At 34.8% G+C, this 23916-nt stretch overlaps 1 protein-coding gene across 8 annotated transcripts in view; it reads right to left on the reverse strand.

Moving 5' to 3' along the window:
* INPP4B (inositol polyphosphate-4-phosphatase type II B) overlaps positions 1–23916 on the reverse strand; it is a 745035-nt gene that overhangs the window by 397401 nt on the left and 323718 nt on the right. Inside the window, exon 4 of one of the 8 annotated variants that reach the window (XM_087866475.1) lies at positions 3401–3572. The exons of the other annotated variants lie outside the window; for them this stretch is intronic. The gene's annotated coding sequence lies outside the window, so the exon portion shown is untranslated. The remainder of the gene's footprint in view (positions 1–3400; positions 3573–23916) is intronic. 8 annotated transcript variants of the gene reach the window in all.

The following is a 23916-nucleotide window of genomic DNA, read 5'->3' on the forward strand; positions in this document are numbered from 1 at the left end:
GGGACCCAATACAAAATGCAGACATTAGTGTTTGTAAAGGAAAACTTCTCCTCTGCTTTGTTTTTCTTGAAGCAGAACACCAAAATGGAATAGTGAAAACCATACAAACCTGGGAACCTAGAAATAAAGATTCTGAGTCCTAGTTCTGCTACTAAATCCTTTGTAAACTATAAAATCCAGATCTCTCTGTCCCTTTAGGGATAATTTAGACTCCTAACATTTGATTACTTGACTTCCAATAATGAATTAGATTCCGAAGTCCTAGCTATACAAAGAAGTAAAATTAAAATAAAACTGTTGAACAAGGTAGGGTCATTTGTATTAAGATTTCCTTCAACCGATGAACAGAAGTATTCAGTGGTATTGAAATTAAAAAAAACAGAAAACACTATTGTTAGTTATCCTCCTGATTGCCACCAGGTAGGCATTTCTTCTGTTCTTGGAACCTGACAGATCTGTATGCCCCATGCTCACAGACAAGAATTGTGACCACCAGAAAATACAGAAATACTGCGTAGATAATATGTGAAGACAGAACCTGTGCCTATATTAACTGAAAATCCCATCCTTTGATTCACTCATTTAAAATATACTGGATTCTTGTGTAAGTTATAATAATGCTAGCTTTTGTAATAGCTAACCATGAAATCTCAATCTTGTTTGTATTATCTCTTGATCCAATTTTTGGCTGAGGACGACATGGAAGGAGGCCTGTTTCATGAAGTCCTTCAGGAACCTGGGCTGAGAGAGGCTCCATCATCTTGCAGGCAAGTGGCTTACTCATCCTGAATATGGATATCCAGCAGGGAAATGAGGGAAGAGAGAGAATGAGGAACACGTGAGAGCCTTTTATGGGATAGGTCTGGGAGTGTCACATGGTCCCCCTGGGTGCAAGTGAGGCTGAACAGTCATAACTCTATACCTTGGGAGACAGCCAGGATCCCTGATGGACCAGCTGACCATCTCCATCATAGTCCACCATCAAGATGATATGAGGCTCAATTAGTCCAAGGAAGGTTGCACACATTTGTCTATACCAAAGCTAATAATGATGAAGGAAGTAAAAGGAATGATTTGGTAATCAGAGCTTTGGTAAAACTGGCAGAAATAATTGAAACAAGAGCATAATTAGAGGAATGTGGTAATTATAACCGATAAGCACTTTAGGGAGGACAGAAAAGAGAGGTCCAGGGGAAATGTAGTTCTGCATGAGAAGTATCAAAAACATCTTCAAGACAAAAGTCATATTCGGGGCGCCTGGGTGGCGCAGTCATTAAGCATCTGCCTTTGGCTCAGTGCATGATCCCGGCGTTCTGGGATCGAGTTCCACATCAGGCTCTTCCGCTAGGAGCCTGCTTCCTCCTCTCCCACTCCCCCTGCTTGTGTTCCCTCTCTCGCTGGCTGTCTCTCTCTGTCAAATAAATAAATAAAATCTTAAAGAAAAAAAAAAGACAAAAGTCATATTAGAAAAGGGAATTTCTTGGGGTGTTATTTTCACAGTCATTTAATAAAAATATAAAAATACTCCTTAGGCCGAAGTTCAGGATATTCTCTATGTGGATTTTGTCTCAGCCATTTTCAAAATGGCTTTTGTTTTCCTCTGGAGGCACCTTTCATCAGGTGGCTATCCATTAGAACTTCACCAACCCAACAAAGCCTTCTCATATTTATGCTCCCCCAAATTCCCTCCCCCCTTGAAACGCTCATTTTATTTATGTCATGTGGCTTGTTATGTGGTTATTTATTTGTACGTTGTTATATTAATCTGCTTTTACTGACTGTGCACTATCATATCTCCTTTTATATATTAAGAACTTAAAATGGTATTGAGTGAGTAATTAAAAAGGCAAACTGATTTATACATTGAACGAGTTGTTTTTAACATGCTGTATACCAGAATTACTTGGAGACTCAAGAGTCTCAGTCAGTATAATTGAGGTATTTTGCATTTCTAAAAAGCTCACAGATGATTTGATTTCATCAGCTTTGAGTAAAATAGGATTAATTCTACTGAATCTGAGGTAAAATTGTTAAACCACATTTCGGACAAAAACACAAAGTGATTTTTAATTACCGCCAAATTGATAAATATATGATTTAGTACTGGAAAGTTTAGAGAGGACTGGGATCTATTTCTTGGAAAAAGTAGTTAAAACTTCTCAAGACAGAAACATCTCTCTATGGCATTTTGTGTGTTTTAGTGCATAGGAAGTAGTAAAAGAGATTACCGCGAGCGAGCTCCAAAGCGATAATCATCACAATAACATTACCTTTACTACCCTCATGAGAGTGAAACAAAAGAAATAGTTAAATATTAGAGAAAAAGACAAATGGCAGCAATATGTGGTATTAGTGGGAAATCATTTTAAATTAAGATAGAGAAAGTCAATAACCTACAAGAATCCTAGCGATTGCTTACCAAGTCCCTTACTACAAGCCCAGGAAAAAAATGCATTTTGTGGATTAAAAGTAGAGGCTTCGATAATATAGGAAAACGATAATATTGTAAGAAAAAAAGGTACATATTTTTGTTGTTTAAAGTTCAATGAGCTCTATCAATTTCGAGATAATACAGCTTTAAAATTTTGCTCTTTTGAGACACTTCATTCACAAGCAGTAAATACTACCAGTCAAATGCCATAAATCGTCACCTGTTAAAAATCATCTTTCAAAACATGGAAAGACAGGCAGAGTGAGGATGACAGGAAAACCCTCAAAATACCCAATAGATCAAGTATCATCTGGGAATAAAATGTTTTGTCCCAAAACAACTTGCAAGATTACCTTTCAATGAATGTCAAACAAATAAAAACACATTTTTAAAAAATATATATCAGAGGAAAAGAGCCAGCTACAGACTCAGTAAATTCATGATTATGGTCTACCAAAGAGAACCTTTAGGACTTAGGGTCAAAACAAAACAAAACAAACAAAAGGACAGACTAAAGCTGATAGGCTGCTTTCTTTGAAAGGAAAGATTTTAGGAGATACCACATATTGTCCTCTACGATGGTAGATTAGAAGTGCAGAATAAAATAATTACATAAAAACTAATGATAGAAGTTAGCGTTTTTAAGCATTTAGTATAGTCAAGGGCTGTGCCTAAAACAGTCTCAGTGTTATTCTTGCTTTAGTTGTTTCCACATTAGATAGGGCTGATGAAGGCCTGATACATCAAGGCCCAGCAAAGAGGGTCGAGAGCTAAGAACAGACCAGAGTGACTTCTCCCAAGGGAGATGGGACCTAGGAAGCTATGGAGACACATGCTTTTGCAGATTTCTTAATGTGTGTGATAGGGAAACCATGGCTGGAAAATCCCGCTTGTTCTAGAAAGAGACTCAGTAGCTGGGGTTATGTTTGAGCAGCAGGGACTCAGAGATCAGTGTCAAAAGCTCAGAACCTGTGGGGTTCGTCTCGGTGTGGCTCCCGCAGATTGCAGACTGGAAGGCTGGTGTTGCAGTTGCCTCCAACAGTGCCGCACCAGAGCAGCAAATCCAGGCCGTGAGATCAAAGCCACAGCGCGCGACATTCTCTTAGCGGCCTGCAATCAGCCATGGTGGGAGTAGTCAGACCTGGAAAATGGGCAAACACTCACAATTTGGACTTCTGTTTTTCTAGAGAGCCAGTTTCTCAGCACACTACTGCCCCATAGGCGCATGTTTCAGACGTCTATGTACTAGGACTCCAAAAGAACAAATTAGAAGAGACACACTAAAGAAAATCCAAGGAGGATAATGATAGAGCTCTGAACCTAGAATTAGATGTTGTCTAATGATATGACAAAGTACCTCTGAGATAGTTATCCCATTTTGGGAGGTGAAGGTAATTAAAATTTGCATGAATATGAGATGTCTTTGCAGATCCAGAGATGGATGAGTTCATATCTCTCACTACAGGAGTCTCTCTAACAAAAAGGAGTATGTTAGAAAAACAAATGTCTGAACCAAAATCAAAAGGGAAGAAGATACTCAGATGTCGGCAATGGTTCCTGTGCTCCACAAAGCAGACAACAAAAGGGGCCAATTTAAAAAGCAGATTAACTGTTTAATCTTCATTTGAACCTTCCTCCCAATTGTGCGAGAACAGCAGAGGGAATGAACACTAGAGACAGATCGCTCTCCTTTAGAAAGACAGGCAGAAGGGGTTTTGATTCAAGATGGTGACGTAGGAAAACTGTGAACTTGCTTCCTCCATGGGACACACCAAATTACACCTATTAATGGAATAATTCCTCCTGAAGAAGAACTGAGGGCAGACTGAACAGCTGCCGAACAACCAAAGATAGAGAGAACGGCAAGAGAACAGCAAGAGAGACAGAGATACAGTAACAAAGGGAAACCCCCCCCCCCGCCCCTGACACGGCTAATGGCAGTGGGGAGGGATAGACTGAGGGAACAGAAACAGATCCCTCTGTCCTTGGGCTCAGAAAAAAAGCCGTGGTTTAAAAAAAGCAACTAGCATATAAAAGAGGCAACACTAGAAGTTTGCCAGTTGACAGAGGAGCTGCAGGAAGGCCCTCTCGGTCAGAGGGTCTAGAGAACGACACAGCTTATATTCCCACCACCACTTTAATAGCTTAGACCCGAGCAGGGTCTGGATATCATATTGGGCAAGTCCGGTTGTCTCAGTAAGCTCAGAACTTCAGCAAGCCCAGGGACCACAAACCCACACCATCTCTACTCATGCTGGAGCACAGAAAATGTAGCCAGGATCTGAAAGGTTGCAGAGCTATGGGAATGCTCTCCCCTACTCAACCTAAAAAGCCCAGACCAGAGCAGGCCTTGGAAGCCCTAAGCCGCAGGTCTGGATGCCATAATTAGGGGGTCCCAATGCCATCACTGGCTGGGCAGATCATCACAGAAAGCCTGTGAGCTCAGCAAATCTAGAGTCCACAAGCCCACACTGGCCCTAGCCACATCAGGACACAGAAAAAAAGCTGCAGTTTGAAAGGGCTGAGGAACTTCAGGAACACTCTCTCCCCCTCCCCCTTAAAAGCCCAGACTGGAGTAGGGTCTGGATGCCATAAGAGATGGGTCCAATGCCATAAGAGATGGGGAGTCAGATCATCATAGAGATAGAGGGAGCTCAACAAGTCCAGGATCTTCAAGCCCACCCTAGCCCTGGTTGTGCAGGCAGAAAAAAAACAAAAAAACAAAAAACAAAAAAAAACCCAAAAACAAAAACAAAAAAACCCTGTGGTTTAAAAGGGCCAAGGATGGGCACCTGGGTGGCTAAGTCAGTCAGCATCTGACTTCAGCTCAGGTCATAATCTCAGAGTCCTGGAATCGAGCCCCACATTAAGTTTTGCACTCAGAGGGGAGTGCTTGTCCGTCTCCCTCTGCCCCTCTCCCTGCGTGTGCTCTCTCTTTCTTTCCCTCTCAAATAAATAAATAAAATCTTAAAAATTTTTTTTGAATTAAAAAAAAAGGGGGCCAAGGAACTGCGGGAACACTCTCTCCCCACTACCTTAAAAACCCAGAACAGAACAAGGTCCAGGGGCGCCTGGGTGGCACAGCGGTTGAGCGTCTGCCTTCGGCTCAGGGCGTGATCCCGGCGTTGTGGGATCGAGCCCCACATCAGGCTCCTCTGCTATGAGCCTGCTTCTTCCTCTCCCACTCCCCCTGCTTGTGTTCCCTCTCTCGCTGGCTGTCTCTATCTCTGTCAAATAAATAAATAAAATCTTTAAAAAAAAAAACAACAAAAAAAAAACACAAGGTCCTGCTCATAGCGAGCTTGTAACCTCAGTGAGCCCAGGTCCACAAGCTCACCCAGTTGCTCTGCGGTGCTAGGACCCAGAAAACAAGCTGCAGTACTGTGTGTTTTGGTTTGGTTTGGTTTGGTTTATTTTATAAAATTTGTCCTTTTTTTCTGGTTTTGTCCTTTCTTCTCCTTTTTTACTTTTTTCTTTTCCTCTTTTACTTTATTATGTTTTTACTATTTTCAATTTTTTAATTCTTTCTATCAAAAGCCATGGCTTAAAGACTAAGAAACCTATCTAGCCACAGCTCCAACCAGCCAGCAAAAGTCACCAAGCACACACAGTCTGCATAGGGGGACACCCATATGCCAGACCACCCCCTTCCACTTTAGGAAAAGTAGCTGTTTCACCTAATCTGCAGAAACAAACAGAAAGTCAAACAGAATAGGGAGACGGAGGAATATGCTCCAAAAGAAAGAACAAGGAAAAAAAATCTCAGAGAAAGAATTAAATGAAACAGAGACAAACAATATGTCTGTGTAAGAATTTAAAGTAGGGGGACCTAGGTGGCTCAGTCGGTTAAGCATCTGCCCTCAGCTCAGGTCATGATCTCAGGGTCCTGGGATCAACCCCTGAAGGGAGCCTGCTTCTCCTTCTCCTCCCTGTTCATGCTCTCTCTCACTATCTCTCTCTCTCTCTCTCTCAAATAAATAAATAAAATCTTAAAAAAAAAAGAATTTAAGGTAATGAGAGTAAAAATACTCACTGGGCAAAAAAAGAGAAAAGAATGGAAGAACTCAGTGAGATATTCCATAAAGAGCTAGAAAATATTAAAAAGAATCAATCAGAGTTGAAGAGTATAATAACTGAAATAAAAATCACACCAGAGGGAATCAACAGATTAGAGGATGCAGAAGAATGTACCAGTGATCTGAAAGACAGGGTAATGGAAGCATACAACCTGAACAGCAAACAAAGAAAATAATTAAAAAAAATAAGGATAGATTAAGAGATATTTTGGGCAACATCAAGAAAAAAAAAATCACATTGTAGGAATCCCAGAAGAAGAATAGAGAAAAGTTATTTTAAGGAATAATAATGAAAACTTCCCTAGCCTATAGAAAGAAATAGATATCCAAGTCCAAGAAGCCCAGAGAGTTCCAAACAAGATAAGCCCAAGGAGTTCCATACCACAGGACATAATAATTAAAATGTCAAATGTTAAAGAGAAAATCTTGAAAGCAGCAAGGGAGAAATAAAATGTTACCTACAAGGAAAAACCTCTAAGACTAGTGGCTTATTTTTCAGCAGAAACTTTGCAACCCAGAAGAATATGGCATGAGATTCACAAAGTACCAAAAGAAAAATATCTACAAAAAAAAAAAAAAAAAAAAATACCTGGCAAGACTGTCATTCAGATTTGAAGGAGAGATAGAGTTTCCCAGATAAACAAAAGATGAAGGAGTTTATTACCAGTAAACCAAACTTACAAGATATGTTAAAGGGACTTCTTTTAATGGAAAACAAATGGTCATAATTAGACATAAGAAAAATATGAAGAAAAGGTGTAAAATATAAGAGCATATACATAAAACGTGGAGAAAGAAGTAAAAGAGAAAAGGAAAAAGTAAAAGAAAGGTTTTTTCTTTTTCTGTTTTCTCCTTTCTTTCTTCTTTCTTTCTTTCTTTCTTTCTTTCTTTCTTTCTTTCTTTCTTTCTTTCTTTCTTTCTTTCTTTCTTAGAATGTATTTAAATTTAAATGACCATCAAATTAACATGGTCTACTATTTACTTAGGATGTTATATATGAACCTTATGGTAACCACAAACACAAAACACAAAAAATAAAAAATACACACTCAAAAAAAAGAGAAAGAAAGTCGAACAAAACACTATAGATATTCATCAATTGCAAAGAAAAAGAGAAAGAAAAGAAGAAAGGAACAAACAAGTACAAAAACAACCCAAGAGCAAACTTTAAAAATGGCAATAACTACATATCTATCACTAATTACTTTAGATGTACATGGCCTAAATTCTCCAATCAAAAGACAGAGTGGAAGAATGGATACAAAAAAACAAGATGCATTGATGTGTTGCCTACAAGAGACTTACCTCAGACCTAAAAATGCATACAGACCGAAAGTGAAGGGATGGAAAAATAGTTACCATACAAATGGAAGTGAAAAAATGTCAGGGGTAGCAATACTTAGATAAAATAATGTAACAAGAGACAAAAAAGGGCATTACATATAATAAAGGGATTAATCCAACAAAAGGATATAACAATTTTAAATATCTGTGTATCCAACACTGGAACACCTAAATAAATAAAGCAAATATTAACAGACATAAAGAGAGAAACTGATGGTAATACAATAATGGTATGGGACTTTAACACTCCACTTACATCAATGAAGAGATCACCCAGACAGAAAATTAATAAGGAAACATTGTCTTTGCGTGACACATTGAACCAGATGGACATAACAGATATATACAGAACATTCCATTCTATCCAAAGACAAAAGAATACACATTCTTCTCAAGTGCACATGAAACATTCTCCAGAGTAGACCACATATTAGGCTATCCAACGAGCTTCAAAAAATTTAAGAAGACTGAAATCATACCATGCATCTTTTCCAACCACAACAGTATGAAGCTAGAAATAAATCACAAGAAAAAACTGGAAAAAGACAAACATGTGGAGACTAAACAACACAATACTAAACAACAAATAGGTCAATGAAGCAATAAAGAAGAAATTAGACAAATATATGGAGATAAATGAGAATGAAAACACAATGGTCCAAAATCTCTGAACACAGCAAAAACAGTTCTAATAGGTAAGTAGATAGCAATACAGGCCCACCTGAAGAACAAGAAACAACTCAAATAATCTAACCTTACACCTAAAGGAACTAGAAAAAGAAGAACAAACAAAACAAACCCAAGGTGGGTAGAAGAAAGGAAATAAAGATCGCAGTAGAAATAAATGATGTAGAAACTAAAAAGAAAAAAAGAGAAAAAAAGAAAAAAATCAATGGAACGGAAAGCTTGTTCTTTGAAACGATAAACAAAATTGACAGACCCTTAGCCAGATTCATCAAGAGAAAAAGAGAAAGGACCAAAACAAATAAAATCAGAAATGAGAGAGGAGAATAACAACTGATACCACAGAAATACAAAGGATTATATGAGAATACTGTGAAAAATATATGCCAACAAGCTGGAAAGCCTAGAAGAAATGGATAAATTCTCGGGACATATAATCTTCTAAAACTGAACCAGGAAGAAATAGAAAATGAACAGACTGATCATAAGTAATGAAATTGAATCAGTGATCAAAAAAAACTACCAAAAAATAAAAGTCCAGGACCAGATAGATTCACAAGTGAATTTTACCAGACATTTAAAGAGGAGTTAATACCTCTTCTCTTCAAACTTTTCCAAAAGATAGAAGAGGAAGGAAGGTTTCCAAATACATTCTATGAAACCAGCATTACCCTGATACCAAAACCAGGCAAAGACAAATTTGTATGGAGCCACAGAAGACCTCAAATAGCCAAAGCAATCCCGAGAGAGAACAAACTGGAGGTAATGCAATTCTGGATTTCAAGCTATACTACAAAACTGTAGCAATCAGAACAGTATGGTACTGGCACAAAACAGGCACAGAGATGAATAGGACAAAATAGAGATCCCATAAATAAAACCACAATTATACGGTCAATTAATTTATGACAAAGGAGACAAGCATACACAAAGGGAAAAAGACAATCTTTTCAATAAATGGTGCTGGGAAAACTGGACAGTTACATGTAAAAGAATGAAACTGGACTACTTTCTAACACCATACACAAAAATAAACTCAAAATGAATAAAGACTTAAATGTGAGACCTGAAACCATAAAAATCCTACAAAGGAACATAGGTAGCAATTTCTCTGACATCGGCCGTAGCAACATTTTTCTAGATATGTTTCCTAAGGCAAAGGAAACAAAAGTAAAAATAAACTATTGGGACTACATGAAAATAAAAAGCTTTTGCTCAGCAAAGAAAACAATCAATAAAACTAAAAGGCAACCTACTGAATGGGAGAAGATATTTGCAAATGATGTATCTGATAAAGCATTAATATCCAAAATATATAAAGAACTTGTATATACAACTCAACACCAAAAACACAAACAATCGAATTAAAAAAATGGACAGAGGACCTGAATAGACATTTTTCTAAAGACATACAGATGGCCAACAGACACATGAAAAGATGCTCGACATCACTAAACATCAGGGAAATACAAATCAGAACCATGATGAGATATCACTGCACACCTGTTAGAATAGCTAAAACCAAGAAGATAAGAAACAAATGTTGACGAGGATGTGGAAAAAAAAAAGAACGCTCATGCACTGTTAGTGAGGATGTAAACTGGTGCAGCCACTGTGGAAAACAGTATGGAGGTCCCTCAAAAAGTTAAAAATAAAAATACCATATGATCCAATAATTTCACTATTGGGCATTTACCCAGGGAAGATGAAAACACTAACTCATAAAGACATATGCACCCCTCTGTTCATTGTAACATTATTTAACATAGCCAAGATATGGAAGCAACCTGAGGGTCCATCAGTGCATGAATAGACAAGGAAAATGTTGTACACACACACACGGGATGAAATATTACACAGCCACAACATGGGCTGAAATCGTGCCATTTGAGACAACACGGATAGACCATATTACACTAAGTGAAGTAAGTCAGACTGAGAAGGACAAATACCATATTATTCCACTCATAAATGGAATCTAAAAAAATAAACAAAAAGCAGAATCTGCACTCTAAATAGAAGAAATTGAAGGTTACCAGAGGGGAAGGGATTGGGGGCTTGACAAAGTAAATACCAGCCTCCAGTTATGGGATGAGTAAGTTATCAGAATAAAAAGCAGAACATAAGGAATACAGTCAGTGATACTGTAATAGAGATGTAATGGGACAGATGGTAGCTATATTTGTAGTGAACATAGCATAGTGTATAAACTTGTCAATTCACTAAGTTGCACACCCGAAAATTATGTAACATTGTGTGTCAAGTATACTCAAATATACATTTATATATACATATACGTGTGTATATATTTTAAGTCACTTGCAGTCACCATGCCTTACTATTGAGACTGGCATTTTGTTTAACTGTTTTTATCACTTTTGCATAGATTGACTAGTAGAATTTGAAAAGCTCTGCTAAAGAATATTCAGCCTATTATACTGTAAGTCAGAATTTAGGCACTACAGATGTATATTAATATTTATTATGCAAAATGTGCACATTGTTACCTACCAGTTAAAATAGAAAATAAAAGTTGCATTCATAATATTGAAACTGTTTGAATGTTCATATTTGTTAAAAAGAATAATTGTGATCTTCTAAAAGTATTTTCATTTTATGATACAATTTATCAGTTTGCAAATTTTCTCTGAGCGAAATTTCAGAGCTTTAATTGTAACAGGTTTTTATTTGGGAGGGTCTTCTGACATTAGGTATACTAACGTAGAAAAAAGTTACTTCTCCAAAAATAGAACATTTTAATATTCAAATAATTTTATTTTGTAGTTAAAGGTTAATAGGACCTGTTTGACTCATGTCGTGTTTTGTTTTATGTAAGATGATATCATTTTGCTTTTTTATTAATACAACATATGTTTTGTTTAAATACATTAAAAAGTTGAATGGAGAAAAAAAGAAAGAATAAAATATTTCTACTGTCCCTAAAAAGATGAAAGTTACTTAAGACCTGAAAAATGTGAAAAGGAAGACTAGAAGAAAAATTGTGAGGCAGAACATGTGGTCTTCACTCAACTATTACAAGGCCCACCTAACCACCGAGGAAACCAATTCTACCCAAGCTTCTGAGGGGTCTCTCCCTTATCCCCTATAATCCAACACTGGACAAAATGGGAAATCAAGGAAAGGGAAATTTGGAAGTTTAATTTCTTCAGGTTTATATTTAGATATAATCTCTCCTTTTTTTAGAGTTTCTATAAAATAAAAAATTATATTGGCATTGTATTTTTGAGCATCTTTAAGTTGTCATATGTTGTAATTACATAATTCTGATGAAACATATTGGCTATTCATAATTTGAGGTGAGAAATAAAAGACAATGGCTTTCTAGCTTAGGGTCTAGCAAGGCTCTGGAGTTCATTCATGCACTACCCTAACTTATTTCAATGCTCCCTGTCCAAGAGATTGTTCTGTGATGATGCAATTATGTTCTATCTGTTCTGTCCTAAAATGTATCCACTGGCTACATCTGGCTGTTAGGCACTGGAAATGTGCCAAGTGTTATTGAGGCACTGAATCCTTATTTAATTTGATTTCATTTAATTTGAACCTAAATAGCCATATGTGGCCAATGGTCACTGTATTGAAAAGTGCAGCTTTAGGAGTAAAATTACACTTCCCACCAGACACACAGAGCAGCAGTGTCATTTTCAACCTTATGAACAAAAAGCAGGACTTCCTGGGAACCAACAATGTCCTCCTCCATAGGGGCCAGATTTAACCCTGGTGACCCATAGGGCTAATTGTTAAATCTAGATGGGTTAGGGGAACAAAAAGAGCCTGGTGAGGATAGGGGTGAGATTTCCATTCCTCAGGATTCTTATTTTTAAAAGAATTGCACTAGAGTAACTCTCCTGACTTTCTCTTCCCTTCTCACTCACTTGGGCTTCTCACTCTGTTTTAAATCAGAAGAAACTATGTATTCTTTTCTGCTTCCTATCTTGTGGTAATCCTGTAACAAGGGGCTCTGCATTTGTCCAGCTCTATCAGACTGGGTGGCTTAATTTAATTCTAGAATAAAATAGTAAAAGCTCAATCTGGCATTAAATATGCCATACCATCCAATCAAGGTTTTATCAGCAATAAAGCTGTTAGAGCTCCATTTGTCTGATTTCTATGCCTACTAATCACTTACTTTCAAAACATGAAAGGAAAAGAAAAAAAATGTATTGACCACTCCCCTCCTCAGAACGTCAACACTATTTCTGACCATTTAATGGCTTCAGTATTAAAGAATTTGTCTCTGTGGTGGACTGGCTTTGTTCTGAGACTACTTGAATGATATTTTTAGGCATATATACAAGTTATATGTATAACTTATAACTATACGTATATATATGTTCAAGGCAGCCATGAACCAGAGGAGTAAATCATATGAAAGTGCTTTGTACTGAGATTAAAGAAAGCCTTTCCTGACCTCCTTCAGTTGGTCCATCCTACAGTATTTGCTTTTATGGTATCTATTCTCCTTTGTGACACATTACATCTTAATTTGTGTGATTCGTTAATGGAGAACTTATAGATCCTACCAGAGTGTACACTATACAAATTTCATAAGGAAAGAGACTTGAGTGTATCCTTAATTATCATTTATTTCCAGCACTTGGAATAATGACTGGCATATAGATGATACACTCAATCAATAAATAATGCAATATTTTATTTAATGACATAAAGAATTATCCTTAGTATGAGCAGAAATAATGATGCAAGTTTAATTTTTGGCTTCTTTTATGCATAGTCCCCAGAAATAAGGATCCTGCAAAAGGAGAACTCTTGTTTGGAGGAGTGTAATAGTCTCCAGAAATACAAAATTAATAACGGTCATAGTGATAGGAACCAATAATATTGACTAGACTCATGCTATTCTTCTTCTTCTGTTCCACTAATGAACGCAAAGGGTCTGACAATAGAGTTAGCCAGATAATTCAAAGTACATAGTCATGATGCTCAGGCCACTAAAACAAACTCCTCTTGTTAACTGTCCTTATGTTCCAACACTGTGCCGAGTATTCTAGAAAACAAAATAGAGTCAGGATAGGAACAGTTTTTGAACTTTAAAAAAAAATCATTTTGCCATAATACCCCCCCCCCATGACATTCGTTCCATACAGCAAAGGCCAATGAGAACTCTTTGTGAGTGGATATTGCTAATGGACCTAAGAAGTAGTGATATCTGATATTCCTTCTTAGGTCTTGTATTTAGTTGTTGATTAATAATGATTTCTACTGTAAAAAATAAGCAATCGAGGGGGAACTGAAGTTATCAGAATGTTAATTTGTCATCTGTGGCACTAAAGCAGAGATTCCTATCTGCAGAGAATATTTGTTCTGTATGAGATTTCGAGATGGGTCTGCTCCTTTATAGGGGATGGGAATAGCTTTCAGAGAAGGTATGCACGGATACATTTTTAACGTGACACTAAGGGAGATACTACATTACGTTGATGGAGGAGACTGTGATCTTAGGCCAGAAAGAACAAAGCATAGCCTCAATCTTCATTTAAATGTTTTTAGAAGCACCTTTCTGGAGTGGAAATTTTCTCATTTAGAAACAAAACAAAACAAAACAAAACCTCAGGTATTTAACTTTTAGACTGGTAGTCTATATCTCTGAGCTACAAAATCCAATGAATAACATTCATTCAGAAAGAGATCTGTTTTTCAAAATCTGAGGTTTTGTAAACATCATAAAGATCAATACTCCTTCATCATCCGAGAAGGAAAATAATTTATTTTTCATAATATAAGACACTATCTCATTTGATCTTCAAGACAGTCCTAGAATGGATAAGAGGAGGTATCATGATTTCTATTTTATAAAATAAAGTCAATCTTTAAGAACTAGCAAATGTATCAATAGCTGTCTATTTTTTAATGTCCACTGTATGAACTATGTAGTGGGCCTTTAGCTAGGTTAAGGAATTGGAATTTGAATGGATCTGTCTGATTCTAAACCCATACTCTTAACCTACTATATTTTAAATTTCCTGTCCAAGGTAACATGCATTTACCACTAGAACTAACAATTAAACTCCCTGACTAGTGTTCTTCTGATTATACAAATTGCCTCCCACATCCATCCACAACTAAATAGCAGTGTGAATAAGGCTGGTACCAGCTAGCCATTCACTACATTCTTTTCCCTTTGTTCCTACGTACACACCTAGTTTACACTTCCCAGCCGTCTGTGCAATTATGTATAGCCACATGACTGAGATCTGGTTGATACGGTGTAGACAGATTCTTTGTACATTTATTCCAGACCTGACCTAGTAATTCTCCCACACACTTCTCCTTGTTCTTCCCCATAAAAGGAAAGATCTTATTTCCCTATGTTACCATATATTCGAAGGCCTCCTAGTTACCAAGAATGGTCAGATTGCAATTTGTATGAAAAGAAATAAACATTTATTCCCATAAACTACTAAAATTTTAGAACTTCCAAAGGGATTGCAACATTTCATACTCCCACCAGCAAAGTATGAGAAGTCCAATTGTTTTATATTCTCACCAACATTTGGTGCTATTCATCTTCCTAGTATTAGATATTCAGTCCATATGTAGTGATAAATATGGCTTTAATTTGCATTTTCCTGATAACTTGTAATTTTAAGCATTTTCCATGTTCATTGCTCATTTGTTACATGTTCATTTGAAACTATTCCAATCTTTTCCCCCTTTTTAATTGGGAAGTTTATCTTTTCATTATTGTGTGATAGCAGCATTTATATTCTGGATATAATCTTCTGTCAAATATATTTTTGTTGGAATACTTTTTTGTCAGGAATATTTTATTCCTATCCGTGATTTACCATTTCATTTCCTAATGGCATCTTTCAAAAAAAAATGTTTTACACATTTTTAAACTCTAATTATCAGTTTCTTTAATAGCTTGTGCTTTTTTTTTTTTTTAGCCATATATTAGGAATCATTTCCAGCAAAAGTTCATGAGACAAGTCTACTTTGTTTGCTTTTAGCAAAGTGCTTTTAGCACTTGGAGTTTAGAATATAGTTCTTCTAGTGAGAGTAAGCTGGTGTTCATTTTGTTACCTAAATATATTCAGTTCCAACAACATTTATTGCAAAGAATTTTCTCAACGATTGCCTTAGTGCCTATATCAAAAATCAATTGACCATTATATGTAGGTCTATTTCTAGAAGCACCATTTTGATCCACTGACCTATTTGTCTATATGTATGCCACTAGATGCTATCTGGATCTTAATAGCATTACAGTAAATCTTTAAATTAGGGACTATAAATCCCCTAACTTTGCTCTTTTTCAAGATATTTTGTCTATTCTAGGCATTGTCTATTTCCATATAATTTTAGTTTCAGCTTGTCAATTTCTACTCCAAAGAAGTCTTCTCGGATTTTAATTGGGATTGCATTTAATTTATAGATCAGTTTTGGGAGAAAAGACTTCTTAATTGAGTTAATCCATAAACATGGATTAAAAATTTTCTTTAAATTCTCTAAGCAAAGTTTTATAATTTTCATTTCAGAAGTCTTACACATATTTTGTTAAAAATCCCTCAATACTTTATATTTGGGGAATGCTTTCATAAATAATGTATCCAAAATTTACCTTCTAATTGTTTCTGCATATGTATACTAATAGATTTGTATAAAATTGGCCTTGTACCCTATGACCTTTCTATAATCATTTATTATTTCTAGTAGTAGAAATTAAGATATCTTTTTTAAACATTTTTTTCATTTATTTTTATTTATTTTTTTAAAGATTTTATTTCTTTGAGAGAATGAAAGAGAGAGAAAAAATGAGCAGGGGGGAGGGGCAGGAGAGGGAGAGGCAGGCTTCACGCTGTGCAGTGAGTACAAAGCAGGACTTGATCCCAAGACCTTGAGATCATGATCTGAACTGAAGGCAGATGCTTAACTGACTGAGCCACCCAGGTGCCCCAGAAATTAAGATTTCTTACATATATATATATATATATATATTATATATATGTAATATATATTACATATATATTATATATATGTAATATATATTACATATATATGCATATAATACATATATAATTAATATAATACATATAATATATGTATAATTAATATAATACATATAATATATGTATAATTAATATAATACAAATAATATATGTATAATTAATATAATACATATATGTATATATATTATATATATAATCTTTTTTGAATAAAGACAATTTGAATTATTTCTTTGAGTTTTTATGACTTCTGTATCTTTTATATTTTTTCTTGTCTTTTTGCATTGACTGGGACCTCCAATACAGTGTTGAATAGAAAACGTATACTTGTTCCTGATCTTAGCTGGAAAGTATTCAACATCTTAATTTTAAATATAATGTTTTCTGTAGTTTTTATCATGGTGTTGAATTTTTCAAATGTTTATCCTATATCCGTTGAATTGTTCATATAATTTCTTCCTTTCTTCTGTTAATGTGGTGCAATATATGATTAATTCCTGAATATTAAGACAATCTGCATTCCTGGGACAAACTCCAAATGCTCATAATATATTATTCTTTTTTATATATAATGGAATTAATTTGCCAATATTTTGTTAAGGATTTCTTGTCTCTGTTCATGTGGGATAATGAGTATGTATTTTCTTTTAATGTCTTTAGTTTTGCAATCATGGTGTCTTCATAAAATTGGTTGTGAAGTGTTCATTCCTCTTATATTTTATGAAAATTTGTATGAGATTGGACATTTTTCCTCCTTAAATATATGATATAATTCATCAGTGAAATCACATTGGCCTGGAGTTCTCTCTATGGGAAGGTTTTGAATTACAAATGTAATTTATTTAGCAGATATATGACTGCTCATATCTTGTGTTTCTTCGTATGTCAGCTTTAATAAGGTGATTTTTTAAATGTTTTATTTAAAAAAATTTTTTTAACTGTTTTATTTTTAAATAATCTCTACACCCAGTGTGGGGCTTAAACTCACAACCCCAAGACCAAGAGTCGCATGCTCTACTGAGACAGCCAGATGCCGCAATAAGGTCATTTTTAAATAAATTCTCCATTTCTTTTAAAATTGTCCACTTTTCCTTACGTTTTTATTATTATGTATTATATAATATATATTATTTAATATATTAAATATGATATATAATACAAATATAATTATTAAATATAAATATATTTTCCCTTATATTTCTCTTAATATCTTTAGGATATGTACTATTATCTTTTTTCAAATCCAATATTTATAATTTGCACTTTCTCCTTTCTTAATCATTCTTGGTAGAGGTCTATCAATTTGATTAATCCTTTGGAAAAAAAAAAAACAATACCTAGCCCTTGAACTTTTTGTCTTTTTTTATTTCTTTAATTTCCTGACTTATTATTTCCTTTCTTCAACTTTGGTTTTAATTTCCTCTCTCTTTTTTAGCTTCTTAATGTGAAAAATTAGGTCACTAATTTGAAGTGTTTCTTCTGTTCTTATATAAACATTTAAAAGCGTTTATTTGTTTCTAAATACTGTTTTAGCTGTGTCCCACAAATATTATGTTGTGTTTTAATTTTTACTTAGATTAAAGCATTTTCTAATTTTCCCTGGGAATTCTTCTTTGTGCCCTAAGTTACTCAGATATGTGCTACTTAATTCTCAAATATTTGGTTTGTGTCCAGGTCTCTTATTTATTTTTCTAACTTAATTCCACTGTACATATTATGATCAGAGAAACTATTGTGTAAAATGTCAATCTTTTAAAACTCCTTTTATGGCCCAACATATGGTCTGTTTGGGTGAGTGCTCCACAAGTCCTGGAGAAGTGTGTGCTCTGCAGATGTTGAGAATAGTACTCTACAAATATAAATTAGGTCAACTTGATGGTATTTTCAAGTTTTTAATAGACTTACTGATTTGGGGGGGGGGGGGCTAGTGGTTCTATCAATTCCTGAAAGGGGGTATTAAAAATACTAACTATGACTAAGCATTTGCGTATTCTTCCTTTCATTCTGCCGATTTTTGCTTCACGCATTTTAAGCTCTGTTACTCGGGGATAAACATATGTAGAATAGTTACGTCATCTTATATATTGACCTTTCTATCATGATGAAATATTTCTCCTTTTCAAGTAATAATCCTAGTCTTGAAGTTACTTTGTCTGATTTCATTATAGCTACAACAGCTTTCAAATTTCTGATTATTGTTTCCATGTTGCGTATTTTCCCATCCTTTTACTTCCATATATATGGGTGTCTTTATATTGAGTTCATCTCTTACAGATGGCATGTATTTCACTTTATTCTGTTGCATTTGTATTAATTTTTGTAACTCTTTGTATAATGTTTTTAAATAATATCTTTAAATATTGTAATTTACATCCTTTAATTTATCATACTCTACTATTATTGTATCAATTCAGGTAAAATGTAAGAATCTTACAACAACAGCATAATTCCATTTGCCCTCGCACCCTTTCTTTGTTCTATTGTTGTTATATCTTACAAATATTGTCCACAGAAAATATCATTTTTCTTCTAAATAGTCAGTTTTCAGTTAAAGAAAATAATAAAAATATAAAATGTAGGCTTTCATATTCACGAACATATTTATGGTTTCTAGTGCTGTTCATTCTTTCCTGTTGACAAAAGTCTCTAACTGGCATCACTTCCCTTTAGCCAGCAGAACCAACTGTAACCTTTCTTTTGTAGCGCAACTCCACAGAGACAGAATTCCCTCAAACTGAAAAATGTGATTTTTACCCTCAGTTTTGTTGCATATATTTTTGGATATGGAATTCTGATTGAATTTTTGTTTTTCTTTTTAAAACTTTAAGGGTATTGTTTTATTGCTTTCTAGCTGCCATTGTTTCTGATTAAAAAAAAAACAAAACCATCCATAATTTGTGGCATGGTTCTCCTATGCGTAATATGCACTTTCTCTCTGGCTGCTGCAAATATTTTTTCTTTATCTTTGGTTTTCAGCAGTTTAGCTAAGTGACTAGAGGTGACTCCTTTTGTACTCAAGCTACTTGTGGTTTTTTGAGTTTCTTGGTTCTGTAGGTTAATTGTGTTATTTTCAGCAAATTTGGGAAGTTTTTGACGATTATTTATTTCAACATTTTATTGCCCCAACATTTTCTTTTTTTCTGGGATTCTATTTTCACCTACTAGACCTTTTGACATTACATGTAACTGAATAATTGTTTTTATTTAGAAAGAAACAAACAAACACCTTCTTTTTCTTTGTTTTTCAAATCGGGTAATTTCTGCTGATCTGTCATGTTCACTTACCCCTTCATTCTGCAGTTTCAAGCCACTGTTAATCCCGTCCAGTGATACATTTTAAAGTTCAGATTTTGTACTTCTTTTCAGTTCTAGAATTTCGGTATGATACTTTATCACTCACTTTTTCTATAATTGCTTTAAGCTCTTACACATATTTATAAAGCTATTTAAAATAATTAATATAAACAGCCTGTGGTAAGAGCTGGTTTTAGTATCTTATTTTTCAACATCTTGGTCATCTGGGTTTTTGCTGTTGTTGACTACTTTTCCTTTTGATTCTAGGAAAGTTTTTCTTCCTTCTTCACATGACCAGTAATTTTCATTTAGTTTTGTTTTATGATAGCCTTTGCAGATTTTACATTGAAAGGAGTCTTGGCTATGGTGTTTTCCATTAAATAATATTTAATTTTGACACGCAGATAAACTACTGGAGGATCCTCCCAGTCCTGTCCAGTTTGTTTTTTTGCCCTTTGTTAGGAAAGATTTACTCTGATTTTGTCTTAAACCTAGGATGTGGCTCTATGGTATGGCCCTTGTTTCCAAAGCATAATCTTTCTGGGGTTTCAACTGATTGAGGTGTTCAGCAATGATTGAACAATCATTTCCTCTAAATTGCACAATTTCTGGTATCTATATTCCATTCTTAGCCTCACATGGAATCTCACCCTATCCTTGCATCAGAAACCTCAGCCTCAACTCAGTATTTGCCTTCTCTTCTCAACAAGATCTCCACTCTGTAGGAATTCTTTCCTGCTCCAAATCGGAAACATTGAAAGAATGTGAGGCTCACCTCACATTTCTTTCCTTTTTATAAGTATCAAATTCTTGCCCTCTCTGTTGCTGGATAACAGTCATTTGTTATACGTCGTCCAGTCTGATAGTTGCTTATAGTAGAAAGATAACTTGAGAAACAGTTATTGAGCCACGGATGGAGGAAGTCTTATATCACAGGCATCTTAATGATGCCTATTCTACAAAGGTCCAGTGACGTACTGAAAAAGTAGTATATCTCAAGTCTATTTTAAGATTATATATCTATCTACCAACAGATAGATACATCTCCAAGTTATTTCCATAACAGGTGTATGTATCGATGTTAGTGCCATTAGTAAAGCAACGGAATACCGGTTTCTCTACAGAGTTATACACACTAAGTATTTTATTTTGTTTCATAATGAAACAAATTCAGGATAATGTGAATTCAGTATTAATGTTTGAAAAGGCAGAGTAGCAAGTTGATATTTGCACCCCTCAAAAAAATCAAAAATTTTCTCTGCTTTCTGTTTTCCAGTGGCTTCCTTCTGCCTACAGCTAGCCTGGATTCTCAGCCTACAGTTGACACCAGGACCCTTCGTGTCCACAGAAAAAGGGTTCTGGTAGCTTCTCATTGTCAACTTGCCATTGTTATTTTACCACTAGGGTTTTCAAATGTTTTTAATTGTGATTGAGGTGATAATAATTTCACTTTCAGAGGTATTTGGTTGAGAACCTTAGTTTCATTCAAAGCCTCAAAAAATACTGCATAATAAACCAGCTGTGCATGTGAAGTCCCAAATTTCTCTACTTTTGTTACTTCTATGCTGAGTGACCACTGAGATTTTGTTGGAGTAGTGCTTTTATTAGTAAACCCCTGATCCTTAGCCTCCAGATAATATAGGAAAATGCCACAGGGAAACAAACTGCAGCTGTCTTCAGCTCACTTTGGAAATACTTTCATCACTCCCAACTTTGCATGTGTCTAGTACCCATTGGTTCCACAAGTTTCGGGTATCTTTGAAAATATAATGTTTATAATTTATCCATGTCGGCAGTTTTGTTGGCCTCACATGACTTACTACCTTCTATTTTGGCAGAAGTCCAGTTTTGTCATTTTCAAGTTTTATTTTTTTAAGACTTTATTTATTTATTTATTTATTTATTGTTTAAGAGAGAGAGAGAGAGACTGTATGAGAGAGAGAGGGAGAGGGACAAGTAGACTCCCCACTGAGTGTGGAGCCCTATATGGGTCTCGATCCCAGACCAGAGATCATGACCCAGAGGAAACCAAGGGTCCACTGTCCAACCAACTGAGCCACCCAGGTGCCCCTCGTTTTGAACTTTATACAAGTAGATATATATAATATATATACAAGTAGATATTTATACAAGTAGATATATATAATATCTATATCTATATAATATCTATATTTATAATATATATAATACATATTTATTAGTGTCTGGCTAATTTTGTTCAAACTTATTATTTTTTGGATATTCATCCATTTCCTTGAATGTTTATTCTCATTGCTGTAGATTATTCCACTGCATGATTACACCAAAATTTATATACACATTCTATTGTTAATGAGTATTTGAGGAATTTTGACTTTCTAGCTACAATGAATAGTGCTACTTTGAACATTCTTATAATCATCTTTTCATAAATATATAAATGCATATTTGTTAAGTGTACATAGTAGTAGAAATTCTGGGTCATGGGGTACACATGTGCTTATGTTCAGTAGCTATAGGCAAACAGACTTCCAAGTGGTTGTTCCTACTTACATTTCCACCATTAGTGTATGAGGGTTTTTATTTGTATATTTTTAATTGACTATATTTTCTCTCAGATCTTTGTCATATTCTTATTAAGTCATTGTTTTTCCTATAGTTTTATATAAATCCTTTATATGATAAAGACATTAACAGTACTTTCAGCAAATTTATCTCCATATATTCTGTTCATTGTATTTTAATTTCAACTATGCCAAGCATAATGTGTAAATAACCAGATTATTCATACTTTGAGTTATCCACATATTGGCCTCAGTCCTTACGGTAGATAATTAAGCTTTAATTTTATCACAACAATGAATTCCTTATCGACAGAATTACATATCAATATTCAATATAATGATGTAAAATATCACTTTAAGACTGTTATGTATAATCAAATTAAGAACGATGTAGATTCACTATTACTCATTGGACAGAGTAACAAACTGGTAAATAGCAAAAAAAAAAAAAGAGGAAGAACAAGGGATGTCTGTACAGAAAAAAAAGTTATAACTATGTAATAAGTGTAAAATGGATCTATAATTAATAAGGTGAGACTTATTTTGCCTTACTGTGACCCTCCATAAAATACCATATATGAATGTTTGTAGCTACCATGTTTCTCTAGTATGCCCATCTAAAACAGGCCTTTATCCCTGATACTTTATTAGCCATGCCACATTTCATTACTACAGCTGTGACTAATACCGGGTAATAAGTAAACAACGTTGAACTCCAGCAATCCTATCCTAACTGTAACTGTTACAATCACATAAAGGCAAACCAACAAGCAATGCAATATGCCCAAGTTACATTTATCTTGATATTCAGTAAAACCAATTTCCAGTCTAATATGTTTTTGTAGCACTATCTTCTGGAAAATTTACATTAAAAAAAAAGTACATAGAGAATCAAGTCTACATCTGTTAATGATGAAAATTTCAAGTTTTTACAGAAGAGATTAATAAGCCCCAAGACTTCCAAACAGGCTTTTAAATCACAAAATGTGTCATTGTGTTTAATCTCTGCCTCATCTCAAGTATATTTTAAGCAAATGCTTTATTGACTAAATACGGGGTAAATAAACCAGAGTCAAAGTTGTAAATGATTACATCCATAAACAGTGCTCCAATTACAGAAAGAAAACTATGTCTAAATTGTTGGTTTTCTTTCAATTTTATGGACTTTTTCAATGTTATCTTGAAACAAGACATTTTTCAATAGTAGACTTCATCCCCTCCTACCAGTCTATTATCACTCCCTTTAGTCATTGCACTGAAAGTCTATGGCATACTCGGCATATTGCCAAATAGAAGAACAAAAAGGCTTACTCCTACTAATATGTGTCTTCCCACTACCCATCTGAAACATGTAGAGAAAATGAAACAAATTTTCCAAATAAGCTTACGTAGATGACTATTTGCAGTTATGTGATCTGTGACTTATTTGGCACAGAAAATGAGAAAATGAAACGAAAAGACAAAACTTCAGTTAAAAAACATATTATGCATATGTAGTATGGCTATATTTTTAAGTCTGGTACTTGAAATCATGATATAACAAGCTTATCTCT

This window comes from Ursus americanus, chromosome 13 (assembly GCF_024610735.1).
Source record: "Ursus americanus isolate L20-20 chromosome 13, mUrsAme1.1.p, whole genome shotgun sequence".
Taxonomy (NCBI): Eukaryota; Metazoa; Chordata; class Mammalia; order Carnivora; family Ursidae; genus Ursus; species Ursus americanus.